General features: G+C 33.4%; 1 protein-coding gene across 1 annotated transcript in view; it reads right to left on the reverse strand.

Annotated features, from left to right (window-relative positions):
- DPYD (dihydropyrimidine dehydrogenase) overlaps nucleotides 1-27,662 on the reverse strand; it is a 974,103-nt gene that overhangs the window by 141,659 nt on the left and 804,782 nt on the right. The window lies entirely within an intron of this gene.

Genomic DNA, 27,662 nt, shown 5'->3' on the forward strand with positions numbered 1-27,662 from the left:
TACTTACTACCACTTAGCAGAAGGCCTCATTTCCTATTTTGAAATGCTGTATGTTACAACTGTTCAGGAAGGAGCATGGAGTTACTATAAAATATGAACGAGAACATTTCCTATAAAGCCCATTTACATTACACCAAAAATCTGTTCCTTAGAGGGAGCAGTTTGAGCATTAATTAGACCTGTTCTACCTTCCATAGAGTTGATGATTTTTTTCAGAGCAATTATAAAGAACATCATTATAATTTCCTCCACAGGTTCTTTAACTGTAAAAGTCAACGGATGCTTTATTTAAACCTCTTTGTTCACTGAAGCGTTCTTTTTTTTTTTGTAGTGTATGGGTAATACTTTTACTACATGGTCTTAAAATAGGATGTCCTATTAACATGAAAACTATGATTTAAAAAATATGATGTCAAATGACTTATCAGATGTTCAAGTGTGTTGTAAAACGCTTGCTCTCCTCGAAATCTGAGAATTGCATGATAATTGCACAGGAAATAAATAATGTGCTCTGAATATAGTCTATTCAGAGTCAGTTGGGTTTACTTCAGTTCAACAACTGCATTTAGTAAACTCCTTGAAGATAGGGAGACCAAGATGGTGATAAGACAAGAGGGATATACTACACTAAGATCAGTTAAAGGAAATAGAAATGTTTAACCCAGAAAAAAAGACTTGTGGGAGACATGGTGAAGAATGATATGGGAAAGATTCTGGAATCTAAATATCTCAGCATTTGGTCTGAAGAAATAATTAGGACTTTGAAGGTTTCACAGAGACAATGCTTTAAGGAACTCCTCTTCAGCTTGATTCTACTTTGCATCTACTGCTGTGCCTGGTTTCAACTCCACTGAACAAGGTGTTCCTCACAGTTGTTAAATTCATAACTTCTAAATTCTTCACCATACTGCACCTTGATTAACATCACCTTCCATAGCCAAGGACTGGAGAGTAGTGCACCAAACTCCTCCCATTGTCTTCCTCTATAGAGGGCAGAAAGGAATCAGCTCACTCCACTTTGCTTCTGCTGCCCTGCCTAGTTTCAACTCAATGGAATAAAATGCCCTGTGCCAGTCCTTCCTGGTTTTCTCCCCACTTTTCCTGACTCTTTTTGTGTTATTTCCCCCTCTGATTATGAGTTCTTTCAGTGCTGGCATTGTCTTCCTTTTATTAATTGTATTTCTACTGTTCAGCATAGTGCCTCACACACAGGAGGTATTTAATAAATGTATTTTTTTAGATGGGAGGGAACAAAGGATAACCCTTAGAGCCCAGCCCAGGGGTAGCTAAGACAAAGCTAATGCTGTGGAAGCATGAATTTAGTGTGAAGCATGCCAGAGTTAGTGGGATCTTCAGATGGTTCTTTCTAGCAAGTAGTTATAGATACAGGACAGAAGCATAATAGAGAGCCCAGAGGAAATTGGACATGAAGTTATTGAAATGAATAAGGTCAGTAGATGATAAAAGGGGAAAATGCTGATGATAGAATGCTTGTGAATACCCACATATAAAGCATAGAAGGAGTGGGCTGTCAGAGATAGAAAGTAATAGTGGTCAAAATATTAAGAAGAAAAGACAGACATCATGTCTCTGAAATGACTTTCAAGTTCAAGTGTTATTTTAAGAAATAACATCATGGATTTGTCAATTAGGCAGTCAAATGTTAGAGAAAACAGATTCAATTCAACTGTGTGTGAAAAAAACCACATAAGATTCCAAAGAAATGCAGTTGGAGGTGAGAAGAGAGAGGTGGAGTGGCAGAATGAGAAAGACTCCCTTTTCGGAATCAGAGGAACTGGAGTCAAATCTGGACCCTGCCAATTGTCATCTATGTGAACTTAAGTAAGTCACTTGATTTTTTGCAGAGCAATTATAAAGAACATCATTATAATTTTCTCCACAGGTTCTTTAACTATAAAATCAATGGATGCTTTATTTAAACCTCTTTGTTCATTGAAGCGTTCTTTTTTTTGTAGTGTATAGGTAATACTTTTACTACATGGTCTTAAAATAGGACGTCCTTTTAACATGAAAATTATGATTTAAAAATATGATGTCAAATGCCTTATCAGATGTTCAATTTTCCCAAAGGAAAGATGATTATGGTTGGATTAGGTGGTCTCTGAGTTCCTTTCCAGTTCCAAGTTTATGATTTAATGCTTTTCAAGTCAACAAGTATTTATTACATGCTAGTCACTGTGTCAGTTATGAAGGATACAAATACATGCAGAAAGTCCCTGCCTTCAAAGAGCTCACATTTCACCAGAGGAAGACAATGCATAAATAGAAACTGGAAAGGAGGCAGTTGGTGACAAAAGGGAAGGTACCTAGAGGAGAATCAGGAACTCATCCTGAAAAGGAATAAAGACATCCCTGGGAAAAGAGAGGTCTTGGAAAGAACCAGCAGCCAATCAAAGGTTCAGGACATAAGGATTAGAGTATTTCCAATGAGTGAAGTCCAGGATTGGAGTGAGCATCCAGAGTGGAGAAATTTCAGGGGCTCTATAGAAAAAGTCTGGAAGGAGATTAGGAGTGCAGCCTTGAAAGAAATAAAGAAGACAACATTCTAAAAGGGGCTACTCACACCCTGAGATCATAGGAACTGGTTAACATGTTAATATGTTCCTCTCCTGGCAAGGTCCAAGGTACATTGACAGAATGTATTTTGTTAGACCATTGGTTGTTGTTGTTCATCCTTCATTTTGAAAAGGACCAATTCCTTCACCATTCCAGAACTGAGTCTATAATTCAAGGTGAGATATTTATACTTTGGTATTTTGTCTTGGGTCACAAGGAATTCACTGGCATGAATCACATGATGATTGAAGATCATAGTTGGCATTTATAAGCACTTGGCATACCAGTTGCTCTTCATTATTTCATTTATCTTTATACTCATGAGATCTCAGGAGGGTAGGTATTATCATTCTCCCCATTTTGAAGACAAGAAAACAGACTTAGTGACTTCTCTATGATTACATATCTAACAAATAGCAAAGCCTGATTTTTGAACCCATGACTTTTCACTCCAACCATATTGATCTCTTAAATTTATTTCACCACATCCACCTCTCTATAGGTAAACTTCATTTGTTTTTCAATGGGTTTGTATTTTTTAGAAAACTTGTTGGAAAATTAAACATATGTAAGTAAAATTATATTTTCCTATCCATTCTCATTAAAGATACATTTCACAAACAATTTATTTGTTATTTTTAACAATATAAAATGAAAACATACCTTATATGAAGGAAATAATTTTAAACACATTTAAAGGAGGGAAATTTTTCTAAATTAGCAACAACAAAATTAAAAAAAGAAGCATACAACTATACTACTGAACTTTGGAATATTGCAACAGAAGCTCTATTTTCTTGGTTTGGTCTACCATGGGAGAGAAATATTGGTCTCATGTGTTCTCCAGCTTTTAGAAGCTACTTATGGTTTTATTTTAAGGTAAATGTTTCATTTTAAAATTTGAAAGGAGTAGCATTTTCTCAAGGTAAATGTACCTTTTAAATGGGTTCACTGTATATGCCATCTCTTAATTGTTTATTTAACAACTCTAATTAGGTTGGCTAGAAGCTATTAACTTGTTTGCTTACTATTATAATTTTTAAGTTTTTTATGATGGGGTTTGCCTCATCTCTCCCCACAGCAAATTATCAGGTGCCATTTAAAGAATCATTACCACCATTATTTATAAGCATAAAAGTGAATTTCTATATTGGTGAGTTCTCTTGAAGGAAAGTGGAAGGGACTCCTTTATGCTCATAAAACTATAGATTTAGAGTGAAAGATATCTTAGAATTTAGTTCACTCTTCTCTTTTTACAGATAAGAAAGCTGCGACCAAGAGAAGATGAATCAAGTTCCAATTGGTAGTAAATTACAGGGCTGAATTTGAATCTAGGTCATTTTGCTTTGAGTTCAACACTTAATTGTATCACTACATCAGAATGTGTCAGCAGAATGGGTACAAAGTAGCAATGATTTTAAAAATTCTCTCATGACTTCCCCAATGATGTCTCTTTTAAAGCTCCTAAATCCCATCCCTTCTGATTGCCACTGTTCCTCCACCTGAAGTCTGTCCACAGAAGGCCACTCTAATAGAATCATAGGGTCACAGATTAAGAGACAGAAGAGATATTAGAGGCCATTGAGTTCAATCCTCTCGTTTTACAAATGAGGAAACTGAGGCAGGAAGGGATTAAGTGACATGCCTAGGATCTCTCAGCTAGGGTCTGAGAAGAAGGGAAAAGGTAGTCATTGATTTTCCCATAAATGCCCATGAATACAAGATAAACTATATTATTGTCTATCATGTAGCAGAAAGAAAGTCTTATAGAGAGGTCTATAGAAAGGAAACTTTTCATGATACAACAGGAAGGAATGCACACTAGAAGAAATATGGGTAGCATCACAGATGTTGATCATGGAGTGCTTTCAAGGAAGACAGCCCAAATAAGGCAACAGAGCTGGGCCCTAGAACAACTCAAAGACCATCAGGGAGGAGGTCACAAACCTGGGAGGTAGAAGAGCAAAATAAAGAGGAAGTATCAGACAGAAATATGAAAATTGTACTGAAAAAATCTTTAAAAAAATTTGAAAAAATCAGAATATCATATAATTTTATTTTTTCTTTTTGGTGGATGGAGGGTCTAATGAAGGGGATCATTAAGTAGATCATTATTATTATCATTATCACCAAACAGAAGTCACCGAGGATTTGGAGACTAGTAATATTTGTTTAAATTTTCATTACTATCTTAAACTTTAACATCATCTGACTCCCCCCCTCCATATACAGGTATCATCTTTTCCCTTGTCATATCCGAGAGCTACCCTATATAACAAAGAATAAGAAAAAAAAATAAATGAGGAAGAGTTTTTTTTAAATCATCAAAGTCAATTAATGTATTAAATGTTAATGTAATCCTTCCCTACTTCTCTGTGTTCATCATATTCATAATTTCTTACAGCAAAGTAATATTCCATTAAATCAATTTACCACATTTAATGAATTACTTATTAACTTAAATAATAATTCCTCTATTGACTGACAACTATTTTGTTTCCAATTACTACAAAAAACTATGCTACAAGTATTTTGGTGTTTATGGGGCATCACATATTTCATAATATATTCTTTTTTACTAATTTCCTTGAGAGATATATGCATAGTAGTGGTCCCTAGGTCAAAAGGGAATAGATATTTTAGTCACTTTATTAGCACAGTTCCAAGTTGTTTTCCAAAATAATTATACTCATTCCAAGTTCTGAAAAAAAGGCACTAGTATATGGTTTCTAATCATTCTCCAATATTAACAATTCTCTTTTTTGATAATTTTCTGGGAGTGAAGTGAAACATCAGAGTTTTTTAGATTTGCATTTTCTCTATTCAGGATCTGGATTACTCTTTCATATAGTGTAAGGTATTTATAACTCTTCTTTTGGGGCTTGTTTATTTATTTATTTATTTATACTATTTGCCTACTGGGAAATTACTTTGAATGTGTATAAAAATACACACATATGGTATATATAATTTAATGTATATACACACATACATATTGCACAAGAGAGACAAGGGCTAAAGACAGAATGACATATAGATGATATATATTCATATATATTTGTATATGAATGTGTATACATATTTATAATATAGCTGTAGCTATAAATATCTTTTATCTATCTATATATCTTGAATATCAAAGTTTTATTTGAGAAATTTGTTACCAATATTTTCATCATTCAACCACTTCCCTATTTATTCTGCATGCATTAATTTTATTCAGGCCCAAACTTTTTGATTTAATATTGAAACTATCAATTTTATCATTTCTACCAGCTTCTATCCCTTGTTTAGATCTCCTACCCACAGCGATGAGAGCAATGTGATCTGTTTCTCTTCTCTTTTTTTTTTTTTTAAGGTATGATCTTTAATATTAAAGCCACATGTCCATTTGGAATTTATTGTGGAATACAGTGTAAGATTCTTATCTAAGTCTAATGTCTACAAGTCTCCTTTCTAGTTTTTTTCACCAATTCTCATCACATAGGGAAGTCTTTCCTAAATAAATTATATTTTGAATTCCATTGTTTCTGATTCTCCCAGGTCAAATCTGTTCTGTAGATCCATTTTCTATTTTTTAAAAATGTGTGCCAGTTTGGCTAACTGTTCCTTCATAATATATTTTGAATCCTGAACGTGTTATTCTCCCTTATTGCTCCTTCATTCCTACCTCTCTTCATCATATCCCTTGACATTCTAACTTTTGTTTCTCTAAATGTCATTGTTATTATTTTATTAAATTCTTTAAAGTTTACCTTTGATGGTTTGACTATTATGTATTAGAGGAAGGGGAACGGAATAAGCATTTATTAAATGCCTTCTATATACCAAGCACCGTGTGCTAAGCACTGTACCGATAATATTTCAGTTGGTACTTTATTAAAAGTGTAAATTACCTTTGGTAGAATTGTCATTTTTATTATATTGGCATGTCTCAGCCATGAGAATTGAATGTTCCCTCAGGCTATTTAAGTTGTTTTTTATTTCCTTAAGGAACAATTTGAAATTAAATCTCCCCAAATATTGAAAGTGCTTTAGTAGATTGATTACCAAATATTTATTCATTTTGTAGGTATTTGGAATTGAGTTTTCCTTTCTACAATTTTCTTCTTTTTTTTATCACCATGTGGAAATGCTATTGATTTCAGTGGTTTTATTTTGTAGTCTATTCCTTTGCTGAAATGGTCAGTTGTCCAAGTGACTATCTTTGCAGATATCTTAGGATTTCTAGTAAAATACACGTCATAAGCAAATAAAGTTAGTTTTTCCTTGCTTTACTTCTGTATTTATTGGGAAACTTCTGGTATATTCTAGTTGCATAGGATGATTGCTTTTGATTTTAGATAAATTTTATGTTAAATAAATTAACCTTTATACTTTGTAGAATTTTAAAAAACATAAATAAATGTACTTCGTCAAAGGCTTTTCTGCATCAATTGACATCATGAAGTTTGGGATATTTTTGTTTTTAATGTGATTAAATATGCTGATTGTTTTTCTAATGCTGTATCATTCTTGCATTCTTACCATTATCACACATCTTCCTATTTGATAGCTTTTTAACTAGTTTTGTACTTAAACTTAATTGATTTAGTTTTCTCTCTTCCTTTTATATAGTCATCTAATTCTCTTCTTTTCTCTTCTAATCTCCCTTTCTTCTCCTCTTCATCAACTTATTTTTCTGGTGGATTTTTTCTAAAATGAATTTCATTTTTTTGCTTTTCTTGATTAATTCAATATATTCTAAGCTATTATTTTTTGATGTATGGTCTTTATTTTTTCTCACTAAAGCTTATAATGGATTGAATTTGTTTTTTTTTCTCCTAAATAAATTTTATATTTTATGGACCTTGCCCTTATTCCTTTTTTTTTTCTGTTGCGCACCTTTCTTAGAAATGTCATATCAATTTCTAGAGAAGATAAAGATAAAAATAATGTTCCATGGCTGTTTGTGTGATTTAATTCCATTCCCTGCCCCTCTCACCACCCATGATAATTTTCTCACCCATTTGCTATGGAATTTCTTCTCTGGGTCCAATCCTTCCCAACCTTCTGGATTCTCTTGTGCTCCTCTCCCCTATCTCTAAGAGTTCTCATTTCCTTTCTTCTAAGGCAGGATGTTGAGTAGTACTATACTTTTTATAATTGTATTTCCCCTCCTTGATTGCATATAGAAATGATTTTTAACATTCATTTTCTGACATTTCACAACCTAAATTTCCTCTCTTTCCCATCCTCCCTTCCTGAGGTGGCAAGCAATATGATATGTTATACATGTGTTATTATGCAAAATATATTTCCATGTTCATCATATTGTGAAATAAGACACTTATCACACATTCAAGAAGAATTTCATGAAGGAAATAAAGTGAAAAATGGAATGCATCAATCTGTATTCTGCTTTGATAAGTTCCTTCTATGTTAGTACTATTCTTTTAAAACCATCAAAAATATTGTATAGTCTGTAATTTTACCTTTAGATACAAAATCAGTTTTCATCAAAGTATTAGAGAAATTTTGCTTAGAGTCCAGACAAATAAAATGAAATAGAATCAAAGAATAACTGAGTTAGAAGAGACCTCAGAAGTCATCTAGTCAAACCTGTGCCTATCTCCAAATCCACTTTATAACATCACTGAAAACCAGTGATCAAATTCTAATTGAAAACCTCAAGTAAGAGTATTCTACTCTTTTTGGCGGCAGCTTGCTTCACATCTGAATAACTGATTTTAAGGACACTTTCCTTATATTAATCTTAAATATGCCTTCCTGTAGCTACCATCCTTTGCCCCTAGTTTGGTCCTCTGGGAGAACGCTGAACAATTCTTTCTGGTAACAGCTCACAACTCGACTAACTCTCATGATTATAGTGATTTTACCCTACTCCTTCACAGAGTACATCAACCAATTTACATTTTCAAAATGGATTCATGCCTTTGGGGCTAAACAGTAGTCATTAAGTACAATGCCTTATACTTCGAAGGCTGAACTTTTTCAAAGATGGCATTGTCATTGTTGAATGTCTTTTTGGGCAAAAATGAGAAATATTGTTCAACACTCAATTCACCAGCAGTGTTAGAATTTGAGTCATAAAACTGACAGAGACTATGAACCTTCTTCATCTAGGCTAAACTGAAAAGTTGCTTTTTGAAATGGATTTGCTGAGTTATCCCTAAACTATTAAAGATCATATTATATATACATATATATACATAATAGATATCTTCCCAGAAAGATAACTCCATGACCTACCTTATATTGTAATTATAGATTTAACTATCATCATTGTCAAAGATAATACTTTGTATCTGTGTAATGTTTTACAGTTTTCAAGAACTTTCCCATCTGCTATCTCATCAGCCATATATTTTTCCAAGTGATAAGATTTTGGCTTTTGCCAAAACACTGTTGTGTTTACTTGAAAAAAAAGATATATTCCAGCTTTGTTGAATCACTATGAAAATGGCTACATAAATGAAACCCAATTACCAAATTCCAGATATCATAATAATCCTGTAAAACAGATAGGATAAGCATATTATCTTTATCCTACAGCAGAGTAAATTGAGACTTGTAAACTTTAAATGAATTGCGCAAGGCTGAAAAATTTGTGAGAGCCTAGAAGAACTAGAACCTTGTCCTTTTGATGCTTATTCATATTTCTTTTTATTTGTTGTGTCTGGTGTAAGGTTATAATGAGAAGGTGTGAAAGTGTATCATGATCATCATTACTACAATGAAATAATAGTTCTTCGGGAAAGGAGACTAGAGCTATTCTTTAGAAGTCATCATAACTATGAGTAGAAGCCATCCTGTAAGACCTTAATGTGCCCAGAGGGAAATTTTACCTCTGGAGAAATAGTAAGTTTCCATCAAAATTTCAGAGACATTAAAGTATTTCAATGAGAGTGCTGGTAATACAGTGGGTAGAATGCTGGGCTTTGAGTGAGGAAGATGAATTCAAATTGAGCTTTAGAGATTTACTAGCTATATGGTCCTGAGAAAACTGAATCTAAATATTAATTCCAAATACATAAAATGGTGAGAAAAATAATTGCTATTGTGAAGGAAGCACTTTACAAATATTAAAATATATCTAAATGAACTATTAAAGGGGAAAGGCCTTTTTTCTTATATGCCAAATGAAATAGCAATTAAACAAAAAGTTAAATAAAAAAGGTCTTGAAATACAGGCTTGATCTGAGGAGCAAATTCCTTCAGATGCAAGTAATAATAATAATAACTCTTAAATGGTATTTTAGCAGTTGTTAGATTTCAGGTTTTGAACCAATAGTCTGCATTTCTCTTGGTAAGAATATGGAATTATGTCTGGATTGCTGCAAAAAGTGACTTGGTCTATTGACATGCAATGCCAGCAAGGTGATTAATCTTTGCTGTATATTTCACACAGACAGTTGAAACACTAAAGTAGAGGATTTTAGCAAGAATTAGTAGGACAACACCATTGAAAACTGCCCCGTCATCATCCACATGAAGACAATCAGCTTTAAGGTATCTACCAGATCTTGCACCAGAAAGAGAGGGTTGAAGATCTTGAAGCATTCACATAATTATGGAAATTTACCAAGAACAAAACAATGCCTATATTCAGATAGGTTTTGAATAGATGACTCTCTTTTGCCTTCTACAATGCTTCCAATATTATCTTCCAACAACAAACACCATGTCAGTAGAGACATCAAACACTGCTTTAAAAGGTATTAATTTGCAACCTCATCTGCTGATGAAAATAATAAAATAATAAATAGATAAATAATAATAGTTGGGCAGTGACTTTTCAAAGTTGGTGTATGTTATTTTGAAAGTCAATGATTGAGAATAAATATCATCATTCAGTTAATTAATTTTATAATGTTAAGCTCTTGGGACACAAAGAAAGAAATAAGGCAACAAATTATACCTATACAAATATAAAAAAGAAATATGAAGTAATCATTATCTTTGGGGGGGTCGCCCCAACATCTGGGACTTCAAGGAGAAGCTTCCTTTAGAGAGTCATGATTGAACTAATCTTTAATGAAGATAGGGATTCTTGATTCAGGAAAGCAGTTTCAGAAGCTACAAGAGTATGAAGAGGAGAAAAACACTATAAGAACCACAAAGAAATAAGTTTGTATAGTTGAAAAAATATTTTGAATTAAAGTCAGGACTACCTGGATCCAAAGTCAGCCTCTGACACTTACTAGCTGTTTATCTCTGGGAAAGTCATTCAACCTCCAATGGGTCTAAAACCATTCCCAAGGACTTATCAACTAAGCAATAGGCAGGGTTCCATCTGCATTGGTGTTGGGAATTACGACACCTGAAGTTCTCTACACTGATAAAATCATAGTTCCTTTGTGTAACAACAACAATAGCTGACACCTGCAAAATTCCATATGGCAGAAACATGTTATTCTCTCCTGGAAGACAGGAACAAAACATGGAAATTATAATTTTATAAAGAAACAGGTGAACAGTCACAGGAGCTATGTGTGCATAGGGAGATTGATAGGGCTGTATTTGTATACTCACATAAAGCCACAAATCTTGGTTGTTCTATCATATTAGCTTCCATTTGTCGTAGATGTGCAACATCAAAGCTCCAACGTCCCTATATATTGCATTTAGCAGTAATGTAACTGACTACGAGCAGAAATCAAAGTGAGAGTTTCTAAGTAGTTTCCTGGCAATTGAGACAGCAGGCCCTTTCATCTGCTCTGTAACTGTGACAGTGCATTGATTTAAACTCCTTCTGAGATCTCAAATGCTTTTATATTCTCAGGTCTCTTAGGCAGCTATTTTTTTCCAAGTGATAAAATTCTAGCATTCGGCAGAATACCATCTTGTTTCCCCCAAAAGGAGAGGGCTTATTTCAGCTTTGCTGCTAAACGGTCCAGGATCACTAAGTAAAATGGCCTTCCAAATGCCATCCTATTAAGAAATCTGCCTTTAACTTTCTTTTCCTATGTTCTGACCATAGCAAATGGGATAAACAACAAATAGCCCCTCAGATGCTTTTCAAAGGTTCAGCTCAGAAAAAGCACGAATGGATAAGCAGTTCTGCTTATTAATTTTTCAAAGTTGCCTTTGAAATGCTGCTCATTGATAGACCCTAAAGGTAAGAGAGTTATTTAGCCATTTTACTTTGCATATCATGCATTTCATTGTCAAGCCAGCATTACTTATCCCCTTCTACAACTTCTTAAATGCTAAACTCTTTGGCAAATTCCAAATACATAATGCCACTTTAAGAAAATCAGAATTTCATGGTATTTGAAAGTTTTTTTTCTATGTCCATCTATAGTTACTATCAATGCAATTCATTTCTTAAACTGGGTGCAGCTAAAGGTATTCTGAACAAAACAAGTGATTTTGGGGCCTCTGACACAAAATATAGACCAAGTTTTGCTGACACAGAAGAAAATCTACTATTCTTAAGACCTTGGTTTAATGTCAGTATAGGAGACCCATTCCACAGATGTTCAGAGTGTTAGTTTTGAAGCTATTCTTCTCTGATACCTTCATCCATGGCTTAGCTTGGAGGAGGGCATGTCTGGCTAATTAATCAAAGAGATGTACTTAGCAGACCAGGTTGTTCCCCTCTCCTTCTGTGTATCTGTCTTTTACAAGCTGAACTCCAACTGAAGTTAGATCTCAATAATGACCTGAACCAAATAATAATAATACTTAAAAAAAAGCTTTACAGAGAGCTAGGACCACTGACTGTCCTTTATGTAAGCCTAGAAATAAAATGGAAGAATGTGACTCCATGTGTATGGGCAGGGAATGGTAATAACTGCCCTTCATCTTCAAAGGAAGAACTGCTGATGGTCCCACCTCCCTGGGAGTAGGAGTCCAGCTGAAAAGACTGAGGTGTGACCTGTCGTCCTATACATACTGAGCTCGTGTGTAGCTCAATCCTTTGGTCACTTGCTGTAACTGCTGTTTCCAGCAGTTCCACCTCTGCTCAGTAGACTGGAGAATGCTGCTGTTAAAATGATCTGACTACTGTACTCCATTACTTCCAACTAATTCTTAATTATTATGCAGTTACACAGGTGGTGGTGCAAATGTTTGTAGGCCTGGTTGTGCATGTTCCTCTCCTCCAACGATAAGAATAGGACAGCACCAGCAAACTAAACATCTACACAATAGTTTCCAGATGACTAAAATTCACAATTTTAGGCAATCTCTCTTTTTTTTTTCAATAGAGACAACATAGCTGGGAAAACTTGATTTATCCATATCATTTACTAAAATGACACATGGAGTTTGGATCTTAAAAAGAGGACCATTTATAATGCCCAGAAAGGAAAATCCTATTGGGTAAATTAACCTAATAGAATGCTTTCCTTTATTTTTTCTGGACCTTGAAGATAGATATGTGTAAGTGGTCATTTGGGATGGAGGTACCAGCACAGAGAGTAATTTGTTTATAGCAAGGAAATCATATCATTAAAAAAAAAGACGTTTGATAATACATTCAATACATAATACATTCAAATTTAAAAGAACTCTTTTCAAGAGTAAGTTGTGTGGCTAGATTTTTATTGGTCAAAATATCTATTTATGAATTTCATCTATTCCCAGGTCAGTAAACCATATCATTTAGTAAGAATACATTAATACAGCTCTTTTTACTTCTTCCTTGAAAACAGTAAGAAATGTACCAAAAGTAGTAAAAGGAAACAGAGTAAAAAAGTTTGACAACAAATGCTAGTGAGGTCAAAGTCAAAGAAAATTAAAGAAATAATGCAATAGTAAAGGATGCCCTATAGGACCCATGTTCCACCTGACCCCACACTTACCTCTCTCCTAGACTAGTTTTAGGCTTCTTTGTTGGAATACTGGCAGTAGATTCTGAGTCAAAGAAAGCTCGAAAGTAGCTGTAAATTAGGAGGCATTCACTAAAGACTTTCACAAACCATATTAGAATTCATCACAGTCAATAGCTATGCCAGTAACTATCCCCAGCCCATGTCAGGGGGAAGAGGTCCTCACCATGGTCTCCTGACCTATGAAGCTACTTAGTCTAAAGGAAGCTGAAATAACTAGAGGTCACATAGACATTCATCAGAGAGTTTAGCCAATCGCTATTAGTAATACATCCTCAATAGAAATTTAATCAGAATTCTCCAACTTTCAAGAAGGGGAAATTCAAACACCAAATTTTCATAAGAGAGAAGCATGGATGAGGACATAAGAGAGAATCAGAATAAAATTATAGAAGAGGGTTATTCTATTATATTATTAAAAAGAATGTAGAATGGAAACAAAGATTCTTAAGGACTCAGTCAGAGACAAACGATGGAATATATAATCTAGAAAAGAAACTGAGAAACCTTAAGATAGTAGTGAAATCCTCTGGAAAAAAGATTAGAGAAATAAGTCATTGTTAAATATTAATACATGGACAAAATAAAAACCCAGAAAAACTGGAAAAGGAAACACACATGTACGTTATAAAAGTTTATGTTGAGATTAGGCACAAAGAAATGATCTTATGATTCTAGAAAAGTAAGATAGAGCAAAAAATTCTGAATAAAATATTCATGAAAGTATATTTCTCAGAACTCTTGAAATAGGATATACAAATAGAATTAACATGTGACAAGAAAGCCCATCTTTCTATAAATAAATTTATAAAGAAATATATAAATATATTAAAATAATTAATAATAAATATAGAATTAAAATACATGTATGTAATAAATAATATAAATAAAAATCAATAAAGAACAAATAAATAAATGAAAATCTATTTTAAAAAATCTATAAATAAATAAGTTACATGATGACCCAAGTAAGTGAATAATTATTAGGGCTTCAATATATATCTTTCAGACTTATACAACGTAAAAGACAGACAAACCTGATAGAAGTTAATGTTTTTCATAGAATATTAGAAATATTAAACATGACAAAACTTTAATGGGCATCTTAAAGAGAATACTTTTTATCAAGCATAGAATTTCTAATAAAACTGACTATGTACTAAGGCATAAGAAACTTCATGAATGAATTCAGAAAGGCAGAAATATTAAATATATTCATTATGGACTAAAACACAATAGACATTGTAATGAATAATGAACATATGAATAAAGAATGCAGGCTAACATGGACACTAAATAACTTAATTCTAAATAACAAGTGGATCAAAGTAAGAATCATAGAAATGATGAAATTAGATCAATTATATCTTAGATAATATATTAGATTCCTGGGAAGCAGTCAAAGTCTTTGGGGGAAGGTCATATCCCTAATAACAAATCAGGGTAAAAGAGAAGGAAGTTATTATTTAATTAAGCATAAAGCAAAAAAAACCCCACCAAAAATAGAAAATAATCTGAAAGAAGCACAAAAGTGGAAATCCTAAAAATCAAATGAGAAGTAAACACATTTTAAAAAATTGAATGAAATTTTAGGTAGAAATAAGTTATTTTTAATGCAACAAAGAAACAAACCACTGCTAACTTGACTTTTTTTTAATCTTTTTTTTAAACCCTTAACTTTTATGTATTGACTCATAGGTAGAAGAGTGGTAAGGGTGGGAAATGGGGGTCAAGTGACTTGCCCAGGGTCACACAGCTGGAAAGTGTCTGAGGCTAGATTTGAACCTAGGATCTCCCGTCTCTAGGCTACCCAGTTGCCCCCTTACTTGATTTTTAAGAGAAAAAATAATGAAATTTTCAAAATAAAAAATGAAATGGGAAATTAGTAAGGAATAAAAGCATATGAATTAAATTATTCCAAACTATTATAGCTTATTATATACTAATCCAATAAAAACGTAAAAGAATAAATGAATATTTGTAACAACGTGAAACATCCAGCTTAACAAAAGATAAAATAGAAAACACAAACAACCTTACTCAGAAATAAAAATAGAGTAAACTATAAATGAATTAAAAGAGAAAAAAACCTGAGACCTGATGCCTTTATTAGTGAATTCTATGAAAATATTTAAATTCAGATTATTCCTATGTCATATAGCCTGTTTATTAAAAAATAGAGGTCTCATCTTACCAAACTTCTTTGAGATAAATATGGTCCTGATACCCAGACTAAGAATGGGAGGCACAGTAAGAAAATGATAGATTATATTATTAATGAATATTAATGCATTGCTATCTAAAGTAATAAGACAAAGTAAATACATGTACAGAAAGTCAAGGTCATTCAGGTCATTATCTCTATTTTTAGAAGATATGATAGTTTCCTTGGAGAATTGAAGGGATTCAATAAAAAAAATAAATCATTTAGAAAGATGCAAAATAAATCCACGGAAGCCATTTGATTTTCTATATTTTGCTAACAAAACCCATGAGGAAACCTAGCAAGATAAATTCCATTAAAAATGACTACAAAATACATAAAATTGCAAAGTGATAACCAACAAGACACAGATAGAACTTGCGTAAATAACAACAAAATACTTTTTCAGAAACAAAGGAAAACAAATTACAGACATTTGTTGTTTATGTTGAGATGTTCTAATTCAATAAAAATAAATTCACAGTGTCAGAGTCAGCAAAATATCAGAGGAATACAATTAAACAAAGATAAGTGTTTTTCTTTGTTTCTTTTTTTTCCCAGTAAGATTGTTGGTGATCATGGAGAAAGCAGTTTCAGGGAAACATTATAGGTAAAGTACAGGCAGTAGGGACTTAAGGAGGAAATGAATGATATGGAAACAGAAGGTACATTTAGAGTATGTCATCATGAAGCCTTACTGAGAAAGAAAAGAACAAAATAAGATAGTGTCTAGAAGATGCACCTTGGTCAGATAATGACTTCTCAATATTTAACAATCTTTAAAGAAATTGGGTGACACTTTTCACTTATCAGGAGCATTATGCTTCAAACAGAGCTACATACTACACTAGATGACTTCAAATTTTTCTTCACATTTTAAGGTTTTAAGATTTAATCCTGGGGGCAGCTAGGTGGCTCAGTGGATTGAGAGCCAAGTCCGGAGACAGGACGTCCTGGATTCAAATGTGGCCTCAGATACTTCCTAGCTATGTGACCTGGGCAAGGTAAGGGTTTTTTTTAAAGATTTAATCCTATATTTGAAATCAGAGAAATTAATAGTATATGGGAGAGGGGTATGAAAGGGAAGGAAGAAAGGATGGAAGGGAGGGGAAAAATGTATTCATGTGTGTCAGGCATGTGCTAAATGCTGGTAACAACACAAAATGAAAAATAGTCTCTACCCTCAAGGAGGTTACATTTGAAAAAGAGAAAATAACAAATACAAGAGAGTAGTATCCAGGGATTGATGCTTTAGCAAAAATGATAATGCTAGAGGTAAGGGAAATAATAGGCAAAGGCTCTTTTGTTAGGCAGGATAAGATGGGATTCAGAGAACAGGTGAAGTAATAGTTTTAGAGAATGATTGAATATAAAAAATATGGAGAAAACAGAGATTACTTAATAGTTAATGCTGTGTGATATTGATTTTCTTGGTGAAATAAGACGTGTATCTTTAGCTTTAAGAAAAGATTGGGAGTCTGATGAATAGTAATGGCCACTTTGGGAACCAAACTGGAGTTCACTTAAGATGTGCCAAGCAATGCCCAGGGATAATTAATGTTCATTAAAGCTTTTTCTTGGTCTATTGGGATTTGAAATATGATTTTTCAGAGAGAAATGCCAATTAAAGCAATTATGATATTCTACTTCACATCATATTTGCAAAGATAACAAAAAGGAAAATTATAAATGTTAGAGAGGATATGAGAAAACAGGCACATGAATACAGTGTATTCACAGGAATATACTTATGAATAGGTACAATGATTCTAGAAAGTAATTTAGAATTATACACAAAAAATTACTAAATAGTGGTAGGCCTATACCCAAAAGAGATAAAAGAAATAGAAAAATTCATATATATGTATATATATATGTGTGTGTGTATACACATATATGTATACATAGCTATAGGGATTATCCATTAAATTAAGAATGGTTGAATGTGTTGTTGTCTATGAATGTGGCAGAGTTCTAGTGTGCTTTAAGAAATGAGGATGTATATAACTATGGGAAAATATTCAAAATAAATTTTTTTTAAAAAATGAGGAACTAGATGATTTCAAAGAGGTATAGATTTATAGGAACTGATCAGGGTGAAGTGTGTAGAAGCAGTATGAACAATTATAAGATAATATTATAAAAACAAACAATTTTGATGTCTTTACAGATTGATGAAGAAGGAAATCAGCTGAAATAGAACAATTTATACAATAAGAACCATGTTGTAAGGATAAATAACTTTAAAATCTCCAAGTATGATAAACACAATAACTACTATGATTACAGAGGACAAATGATGGGAAATACACTCTCATCTCTAGACAGAAGTGATAGATTTAGGGTGAGAATAAGATATATTTTTGGATATAGCCAATTGTTTTGCTTGAGTATGCATATTTATCACAAACAATTTTCCCTCTTTTCCCTCAGGAAAAGGTTTTAAAAGGGAGAGAAACAGATTTCTGTTCATTTTTTAAATAGAGAAGTATGGGGATTCTACAGATATGGAATATATCAGGCAAGTTCAGATGAGAAAACCCTCTTTTATTCAACTCTGATTATCTTTATCTGTTTGAAAATAAGCTAAATTTTAATTCACTTTAAACTCACTTAATTGTAGCATTGTTCCTCTGTCAATCAGTTCCTATTCATCCTTTATAAAGGTTTTTTTCTATTTATTGGTTTGATTGTTGTCTCCTCCATTAGATTGTGAGCTTCTTGAGGGCAGTCTTTTGCCTCTGTCTATGGAAGTCTTATCCATTCTTTAAAACTCAACTCAAAGGTCAGCTCCTCCATTAAGCTTTTTCTGGTCCCTCTATTTGTCAATGAGCTCTTTCTCCTTGAACCTCACAGAACCCTGCCTTACTACACTTGCATATTATTTTGCTTTGGAGTTACTTGTATGCATATCATATTCCCTTTACAAGACCAAAAGTTCCACGAAGGTAAGGACCAGGTCTTATGTAAATTATTAATCTACCCTAGGTCATAAGACAGTTCCCTGTGCAAAACAGATCTTAATGAATATCTGTCAAATTGAATTAAATTAAATTAACTGAGTTACACTCACAATTCTATGATCAATTATGGGATAATATATATTGGACAGGTAATTTTTTTTTCAAAATGAATAAACAACTTCTTCTAAATAAAAATAATCATTACAGCTTCATCATTATTATTCACAGTAATTAAATGAGGGATCTCTAATTTTGTGAGCACCGATTGTTCCCAGTGTGAAAACTCTCTTCCTAGATGCATGTGGTAATGTACCAATGACTTAATAGGGAAGTCCTTGTGTGTTAGTTGCCTGAAGCAAATAAATCTGAAGTGGCTTGCTGAGAATCATTTGTAGATTAAATGTTAGAGGGAGGTTTTGAACCCAGAGGTTCTTGACTCCAAGCTCACTATTTTGTCCACTAGGTCATGTGGAAATCATGATAACTATGGTGGGATATGAGAGGAGAGAAAATAGATAGAGATGTGCCGATTTTAGTTCTAATCACTGATTATAAAATGGAATCTCTAGACATCCACTGGTAATGCTAAGGGAAATGAGAAGAAAGTCGTTGTCTTCATTCTGATTGCGCACTCTAGTCAAATTCACAGTTTGCAAGCTTGGAAGTAAGCACAGAAGATGGCATATTCTAAGCTCCCTCAGCAGACAGAACAGACTAAAGATCGCGGGTCACAGGCATGCATACCTTTCTGGGAGATTTCTGGCTCCCAATTGCCACCGCTGATGCGGGAGAAGCTGCCTATGCTTGTATGGGGATAGTGAAAACAACAGCAGCATAAACCACCACAACAATATGAGATGCATGGCTGTTTTCAAACTGAATATGTGGGCAGACTGGTCTCTGATGTGCCGGGGTAGCCTCTGTTTAATTAAAGTGTGTCGCGGTTGGAGACTCGCAGTCTCCCTCTCCCAGGTCGCTCAGCATGGCTGCTAAAAATGAGCTAACTCACAACGGAGATGGAGATAATCCAAAGCGTCTTGTGTCTCTCGTCTCTCTCATATCTCTGTCTCTCTGTCTCTGTCTCTGTCTCTTGTTTTTTCAGCCAGAAATGAGGGAATTCTGTTTTAATATACATATAATGCCTTTTCACCTAGGGCTAGTTTTAGCTTACACTCTAGTTCATCTTCTGATACAGATTATATCTAACATAAACACACACATACACACTCTACTGTTTTCCTTTAAACAGTATTTTCTATCTTGTGAATATTTGGTGCCAATCTACAGCCTCAGAATCTCTGTCGTGAAATACATGCTTCTAAGAGTGACCTACACTGTCTACTTCCTTTTTCCGTGCCTTCTATCTAAAATAATGACTGCAGAATCTTTCAACAAAAGGTCATTTGTGTCAATGGACAGAACACAGAGGATCAGATCACCTGCGGTAATTGCAAATTAATGCTCTCCTGGTAATGCATTAACTACACACTATTGATCGACAATTGAATCATACAGGCTACTCAGAAGTGATTTTCCCCCCTTCCTTTATTTTTTGTGCTTTTATTGCTTTTTCCATAATGCATTTTTCTTTCAATGGGAATTTTCTATAATTGTCTCCATTTTTAATTTCCTACAGTGAGATGACTTCTAACTTGTAATTAGAATCTCTAAAAATTCATATCTGTATCTCAAAAAGCCTTTCAGAAATCTGCCGAACTGGAACTGTAAAGCATTAAACCATGTAGATAATGCAAAGGTACCAATTTCTGTGGGACCAAGCATGTGATTTTGTTTTTATTTGAATTTAAAAAAACACACACACATACATATAATGTGTGAAACAGTCAGCAATGATACGTTCAAACAGTGACCCTTAAAAGCATTTGGCAGAAGCTGGGTAAAGAAGCGGTTATTGCCATTCTCTTCTTTTAGAGCATGCTTTTTAAAAATAAGTCAATAGTATGTTGAGAAAAAAAATCAGTACATGATGGAAAATCACATAGAGTGAACGTACAGGGAAGAACAGCTCAGTAGAATCAAGAGATAAATCACTCATTACAGAATACTTCTGGCATGACCCGTATTCCCTAAGAATGACTCATGCTTGAATCAAGCCCTTAATTGTTCATAATTCTAATGTCTATTAACACTGATCATGATATTATTTCAGGTTTATGGCTGATCACATTCTATATCTGGCAAGTGTCTTAAATGCTCAGAAAGTCTGGTCCTCTGAATTAAGCATTGGCATCTCTGGAGAATTTATTTCAATCTTGCCATGAACTTGAGTGACTTTACAAAATTCACGGACTTTATAGAAATCTATAGACTTTTATGAATTTGTAGAAATTCTCCAACTTTTTCTGGAATTGTTAATCATAAAAATGAGAGAGACACTTGATAATTCAAGGTAAATGCTTTCAAAGTGTTTTCAAGATTTTCTGGATGAATTAATTTGTCACAATGAATTTGGGCCAGTTTTGGGGAAATAGTCTAGTTTGGGTAGGTCATTATCTGTCTGTCTGTCTGTCAGTCTCACACACACACACACACACACACACACACACAACACACACACACACACACACACACACACACACCATTATAAGTCTAAATGGTGTGTGTGTGTGCCAGAAGAGACTTTAGAAATCATCAAATCCAAGCTTTTTATTCAATTCAATGATGAGGAAATTGAGGCTCACAGATGAAAAGACTTGTTGAGCAGCACGGTGCAATGGAAAGAACCTCATTTTGGGAACCTAGGTTCAAATCCTCATCCTTTTACTTAGTGACACTGGGGAAGTCATTAAACTTTGCTAGGCCTTCCTCTTTTATTAAATTAGAGGTTGTACTAGATGACCTCTATGGTTCCTTTTAACGTTAGATCTACAAATCTATGATTTGCCCAAAGTCACACAACTAGGTAATGTTGGAAGGACAAGGGTCTAGGTCTTCTGAATTCAAATCTGTTCAAGATATGAAGACACAAATTAAATTGCCATTAAATCATAGATTTAGAACTAGAAGGGAATTTATATATCATCTAGCCCAATACCCTTTTAATTTATCAATGAGGAAATTGAGCCCTTGTGAGATTAAATAATAGCAATTATTTAGTGCTTTATAGGTTTGAAAAAATTTACATACATAAATTTTATTTGAATCTCATAAGAATCTTATAAGAACAGATATCTATATTTTAAATTTGAGGAAACTGGGGCGTAGAGAAATTGAATAGCATGCCTATGATAGATAGGAGTGAAATTTGTAACCTTGTCTTCCAGACTCCAAATCTCCTATTTTCTCAACTATGCAAAACTATTTAAGTCACACTAGAAGTAAATAGAAATTTGATTCCAAACATTGCCCTCCAACTTAAAATCTAGCACCCTTTGTACTGTACCATGAAGTACCATAATTTACTGAAATATAGAGGCTCTCCTATCTGTATTGTTTCCTTTATTTGTACATGGGGATTAAAAAACGTATTTGGCAAATGGTATTACATTGTTTTGGTAGCTTTACTTCTAGCAGTTTATAATTTGCTGTAGTTTTTCTGTGGTTGGCATGGATATGTGAGGTAAATTCAGGCAGAATTAAATTAAAGAAACATAATGGATAGGATAAATATATATTTATATGTGCATCTATATACATAAAATTATATATATACACACATATATATGTAAACAAACACAACTTAAGAATGTCATTGGGGAGAGGGAATAAAAGAAGCAAGGAAAAAACCCAAAGGGCACATTGATTTCGATGCACAAGTGAAGAAGGCAATTGTCTTTCTCAAACTTAAAGCTTGCAAAGGAAAAGCCAGATATTCTTTTTTAAAAGAATGCTGCCCCAATTTTTCATTTATCTGACATTTATGTGACTATAGTCAAGACAGGTTATGAAGGATAAGGCAAGGGGCAGCTAAAATTAACGAAAAAGACTAGGAATTAATAGAAAATAATGATTCCACATCCAGGTGGGGAAAGGTAGGAAGAAACAATTGTGAAGTAGTAATTTGCAGATCAATCTCTACAGGTTTCATGGAAGTAGTAGGGTTTTAAATATACTTTAAGGGATAACTTTGTGACCTAGAATAGAAAGATGTTCTCAACATGTGGTATTGTTATAAATAGATTTCAAGATAGGAATGGAATAAATAGAATCGGGAGCTTTTAATGATAAATGTGTTAGAAAAATTGTGATATAAGGTCATTAAGAACTGGTCTGCTGTAGGAAAGGAAGGAATTTAAGACCAAGCAAGAAATAGAGAACATTACAAAATGCAAAATGAATGATTCTGATTCTATCAAATTAAAAAGGTTTTGTACAAACAAAACCAATGCAACCAAAATTAGAAGGAAATCAACAAACTGGGAAAAATTTTATAACAAAACTCTCTGACAAAGGTGATACAAAGGTATCCAAAAAGTATAAGGAACTAAGTCAAATTTACAAAAAGTCAAGCCATTCCCCAATCAACAAATGGTCAGGGCATATGAATAGGCAGTTCTCAGATGAAGAAATCAAAATTATCAATAATCACATGACAAAATATTCTAAATCCCACCTGATTAGAGAAATGCAAATTAAAAACAATTCTGAGGTACCATGTAGCAGATTGGCTAATATGGCAGCAAAGGAACATAATAAATGTTGGAGATGAGGCAAAATTTGGACACTAATACATTGCTGATGGGTGAATTAATCCAACCATTGTGGAGGGCAATTTGGAATTATGCCCAAATGGTCTTAAAAGACTGCCTGCCCTGAAATCCAGCCACATCACTGCTGGGCTTGTATCCCAAAGAAATAATAAGGAGAAATACTTGTACAAAAATATTTATAGCCTAGCTCTTTGTAGTGCAAAAAACTGGAAAATGAGGAGATATCTATCAATTGGGGAATGGCTGATTAAATTGTGGTATCTGATGGTGATGGAATATTATTGTGCTGAAAGAAATGATGAACTGGAGGACTTTTATGGGAACTGGAATGACCTCCAGGAATTGATGCAGAGTGAAAGGAGTAGAACCAGGAGAACATAATTTAACTTAATGGATTTTTCTACTAGCAGAAATGCAATGATCTAGGATAACCTAGGAGAATTTAGGAGAAAGAACACTTTCCACATCCGGAGAAAGAACTGTGGGAGTATAAATGGAGAAGAAAAACATATGATTGATCACATGGTTTGATGGAGATATGTTTAGAGTTTTAGCTTTAAAAGATCATTGTACTGCAAATATGAATAACATGGAAATAGGTTTTGCATAATGATACATATATAACCCATTGGAACTGCTTGTCAGCTCTGAGAAGGAGGAGGGAAGAGGGGTGGGGAAAATTATGAATCATGTAACAATGGAAAAACATTATAAATAAATTAATTAATTAAAAAAATTCATCTGATATTTTAGTCCAAACTCACTGCCTGGAATAGAGTGGGTATTTAATAAAATCTCATTAAAATGAATTGAATTGAACGATAAGGAAACTGAGGTCCAGAGAGCAGAAAGGACTTTTATTTAATATGCAGATAGTAAAGGATAATGAAGGAAAATTGTATACACATATGAATACTGTACACATAAGTGTGTATACATATCCATATACATATATATATATATACACATATGTTCATATATATGCATAATTTAGCCTGGGCCCTCCACACAGTCTTCCTAACAAATCCTATTTACTCATCTCCTGTCCCTAATGAACAGTGATTCTCCTTTCTCTATTATCACTTCTAATGGGAAAACTGGGAATCTTCCCTCAAATCTGACCTTTAGATCTCTCCTTCCTCAAAATGATGGACTGGTGCCATCTGGATTCTTGGCACTTGCAAGTGAACACACTGAGAACTCCTGGACTTTGGCATCCTCCCTTGTAGATGAATCCTCTTAAATATGTTATCTCCTCCAGTAAGAGTATGAACAGGATCTACTTTTTCTATTTTGTATCTTCAGTGCTTAAGCATAGTGCTTACTACATAGTAAGCACTAAATAAATGCTTTATCAGTCATTTATTTTTCTTTCACATACTTTAGATGAGGGAAATAAATGTCAAAATTTCAACAGAAAAAAATAAATATAAAGCCTTGGTTAGAGATTATTGAAAAAAAGTCAATTGTTCAAGAGGGATAAGAGTTTCTAAAAAGGAATCTCATTGATGATTAAAAGATAAAGATCAAAAAAGTCAATATGGCTTCATGAGGAATTCTCTAATGAACTCAGATTTTCAAAATAACAGAGTGTGAAATCATGGTAAGTGTTGGATTTGGAGAAAGAAAACTGTGACCTAAATCCTTCTGTGACTTATTGTGTCTTTTAAACTCTCTGCACATCAGTTTCCTCACCTGTAAAATTAGAAGAATGGACTAGGCGATCTGTCAGGTTCCTCCCTGCTCTGAAGCTATGTCCTTTTATAAAGAACTCTTCAAAATTTATTACTGTATCTCACTCACTTATAGAAAAAAAAGATTGAAGGGGTACAAAGCAAAATATAATTTTTCTAAAAGTCACAGAACCATAACAACCATATTAGGAAGGCTAAAGTCCCTAAAGAGAAAAGGCTTGAGAAAAATGCTAAAAATAAAAAAGGGCTTTTCTAGTTATGTTTTGAGCTATAACAACTAGTAATGGATAGGAACCATTTTTCTTCCACCTCGCCCAACAGAAGGCATGGTATGGAACAAACTGGACCATAATTGAAGCATTTATATGGTATTAATGGATGTTCTGGAGAGGGTTAGGAAGGTTGCAGCCAGGAAGTCCTAGAACATGGAGGTGACAGAATTATTGTCCTAATAAACCCAGATCGATAGGTAGAAAGATGTACTCTAGAGCTGACAGGCAAGAAGCATTATATGATATCAAAAACTAAAGTCAGGTCTAAATAGGAATCACTATAGGATCCAAAGGGGATAAACTCATTGCTCTGACTTGCACTCATCTCAGAATTTCTTGTGATCATTCAACTGAAAATATTTCAAAATAAAGCTTACCAAAGTCAAATAATTAATTGCCAAATCATACTGTATTTTTTTCAGTTCTCATTCTTCTGATCATTTTGTAACATTTGATATAGCTGACCACCCTCTCCTCTGGCCCCTACTTCTTAGATATTCTTTAATGACTGTCATAAATTATTTGTACTTTTTAAACTCCCTGAACATGTTTGCTCACCTGTAAAATGTCTCCTTTTTGAATCAATGACCGTTAATGAATCTCTTGTTAGCCGAGTGGCCTGGCCATCCCTGTGATTCTTTTCCAACAGTATATGATGCATATATTGTACCTTTTGTATGTGTTTCAGGGTTCTGACCTAGAACCTTTTCTTTTCTGCCCTTTTACCAGCTCTTGGTGATCTCATCAGCTTCCCTGAATTCAAACATATTAAATAATTTCTATATATTTACCTATCCCAGTGTTACATCATCAACTGCTCTTAGGCATTGCCAACAAGTCCCCATTATCACTATGATCAAATATAATTGCTATCTTTGGAATTGAAAGTTTTTTACAACTATGCCCCTTCATATATTTCCAGTCTTTTAACATGTTGATGTCTTCCATGTATTCTATTGTCTTTCCATATTCAATGTTTGCTGTTTCCTCACACATGACATTTCCTCTTTCAATTCTTTCAATTCCACTTTCAATTATTCAACTGGATATTCCTCATACCTGGAATTCCAAAATTTTTTATATTTTAATCAATCAATAATTAATCAATGAAGTGTCTATTATGTGACTGGTACTGGGCTAACTGCTAAGATTTCCTGATTGCTTTTATAGACAGCTCAAATGCTCCTTGAAGGCTTAAAAAATTGTGCATGATATTTCTGCTTTCATTTGTAAATTTTTAATGTCCAGATGTATTTTTAAAGGAGTCATTTAAGCTGAGAATTATATGTAGTCCCTTTATATTTCCATTCAATAATCAACACATTAACATTTAATTTAAAAAATTCTATTCAGGTTTTCAACTTTTCTTGTTAATTCCTTTATCTAGGGCTGATAGATATAATTGAGGTCCTCTACTATTATAGTTTTATTATCAATTTCTCCTTGTAATTAATTTACTTTTTCCTTCTAAGTATTCAGAAGATATACCATTGGGTTATGCTAAGTATTGCAATAAATTCAGTTGAAATAAAAGACCTATAAATTGCTTTATTATGGGTAGAAGATGTTTTAAGAAAAGGAAGAGGAAGAGGATACATTCAAGAAAAATGAGTGAAGAGATGGAGGAACTTGATAATGTATATAATCAGGTTGCATAAATAGAATTATACATGAGCATGGAAAGAATAGGAGGAGTGGGAATCATCTGAATTTCACTGTCATATAAACTGGTCAAAATAAAAAGGCACAAATATAGAATTTGGTGTGGAAATACAATCAACTTAATATGGTAGACTAGCTAATATGACAAAAAAGGGGAAAAAAGGTAAATGTTGGTGGAATGTGGGAAAAGTGGGACACTAATATGCTGTTGGAGTAGCTATGAATTGATATAATCATTCTGGAGAGCAATTTGTAACCATACTCAAAGGGCAATCAAACCCAACAATACCATTCCTAAGTCTGTGTCCCAAAGAAATAAAAAAATATAGTGGAAAAGAACCTACTTGTAAAAAAATATTTTGTGGTGGCAATGAACTGGAAACTGAATGGATTTCCATTACTGAGGAGTAGCTGAAAAAAGTTGTGGTATGTATTTTTTAAAAATTAAATTAATTTTTAAAAATTAAATTCAATTAAAATTTTAAATTAAATTAAATTTAAAAATATTTTTCTATGATTAGAAGATTCATGTTCTTTCCCTCCCCTCTTCCCTCCCCCATCACGGAGCTGACAAGCAATTCCACTGGGTTATACATGTATCATTGTTCAAAACTTATTTTCATATTATTCATATTTTACTAGAGTTTCTTTTAAAACCAAATCCCAATCATATACCCAGCAAATGTGGTATAAAGTTGTAATGGAATACTATTGTGTCTTAAGAAATGACAAACAAGATGATCACGAATAAACCTTGAAAGACTTATTATGAAGATATGCAAA

Source organism: Gracilinanus agilis, chromosome 4 (assembly GCF_016433145.1).
Source record: "Gracilinanus agilis isolate LMUSP501 chromosome 4, AgileGrace, whole genome shotgun sequence".
Lineage (NCBI taxonomy): Eukaryota > Metazoa > Chordata > Mammalia > Didelphimorphia > Didelphidae > Gracilinanus > Gracilinanus agilis.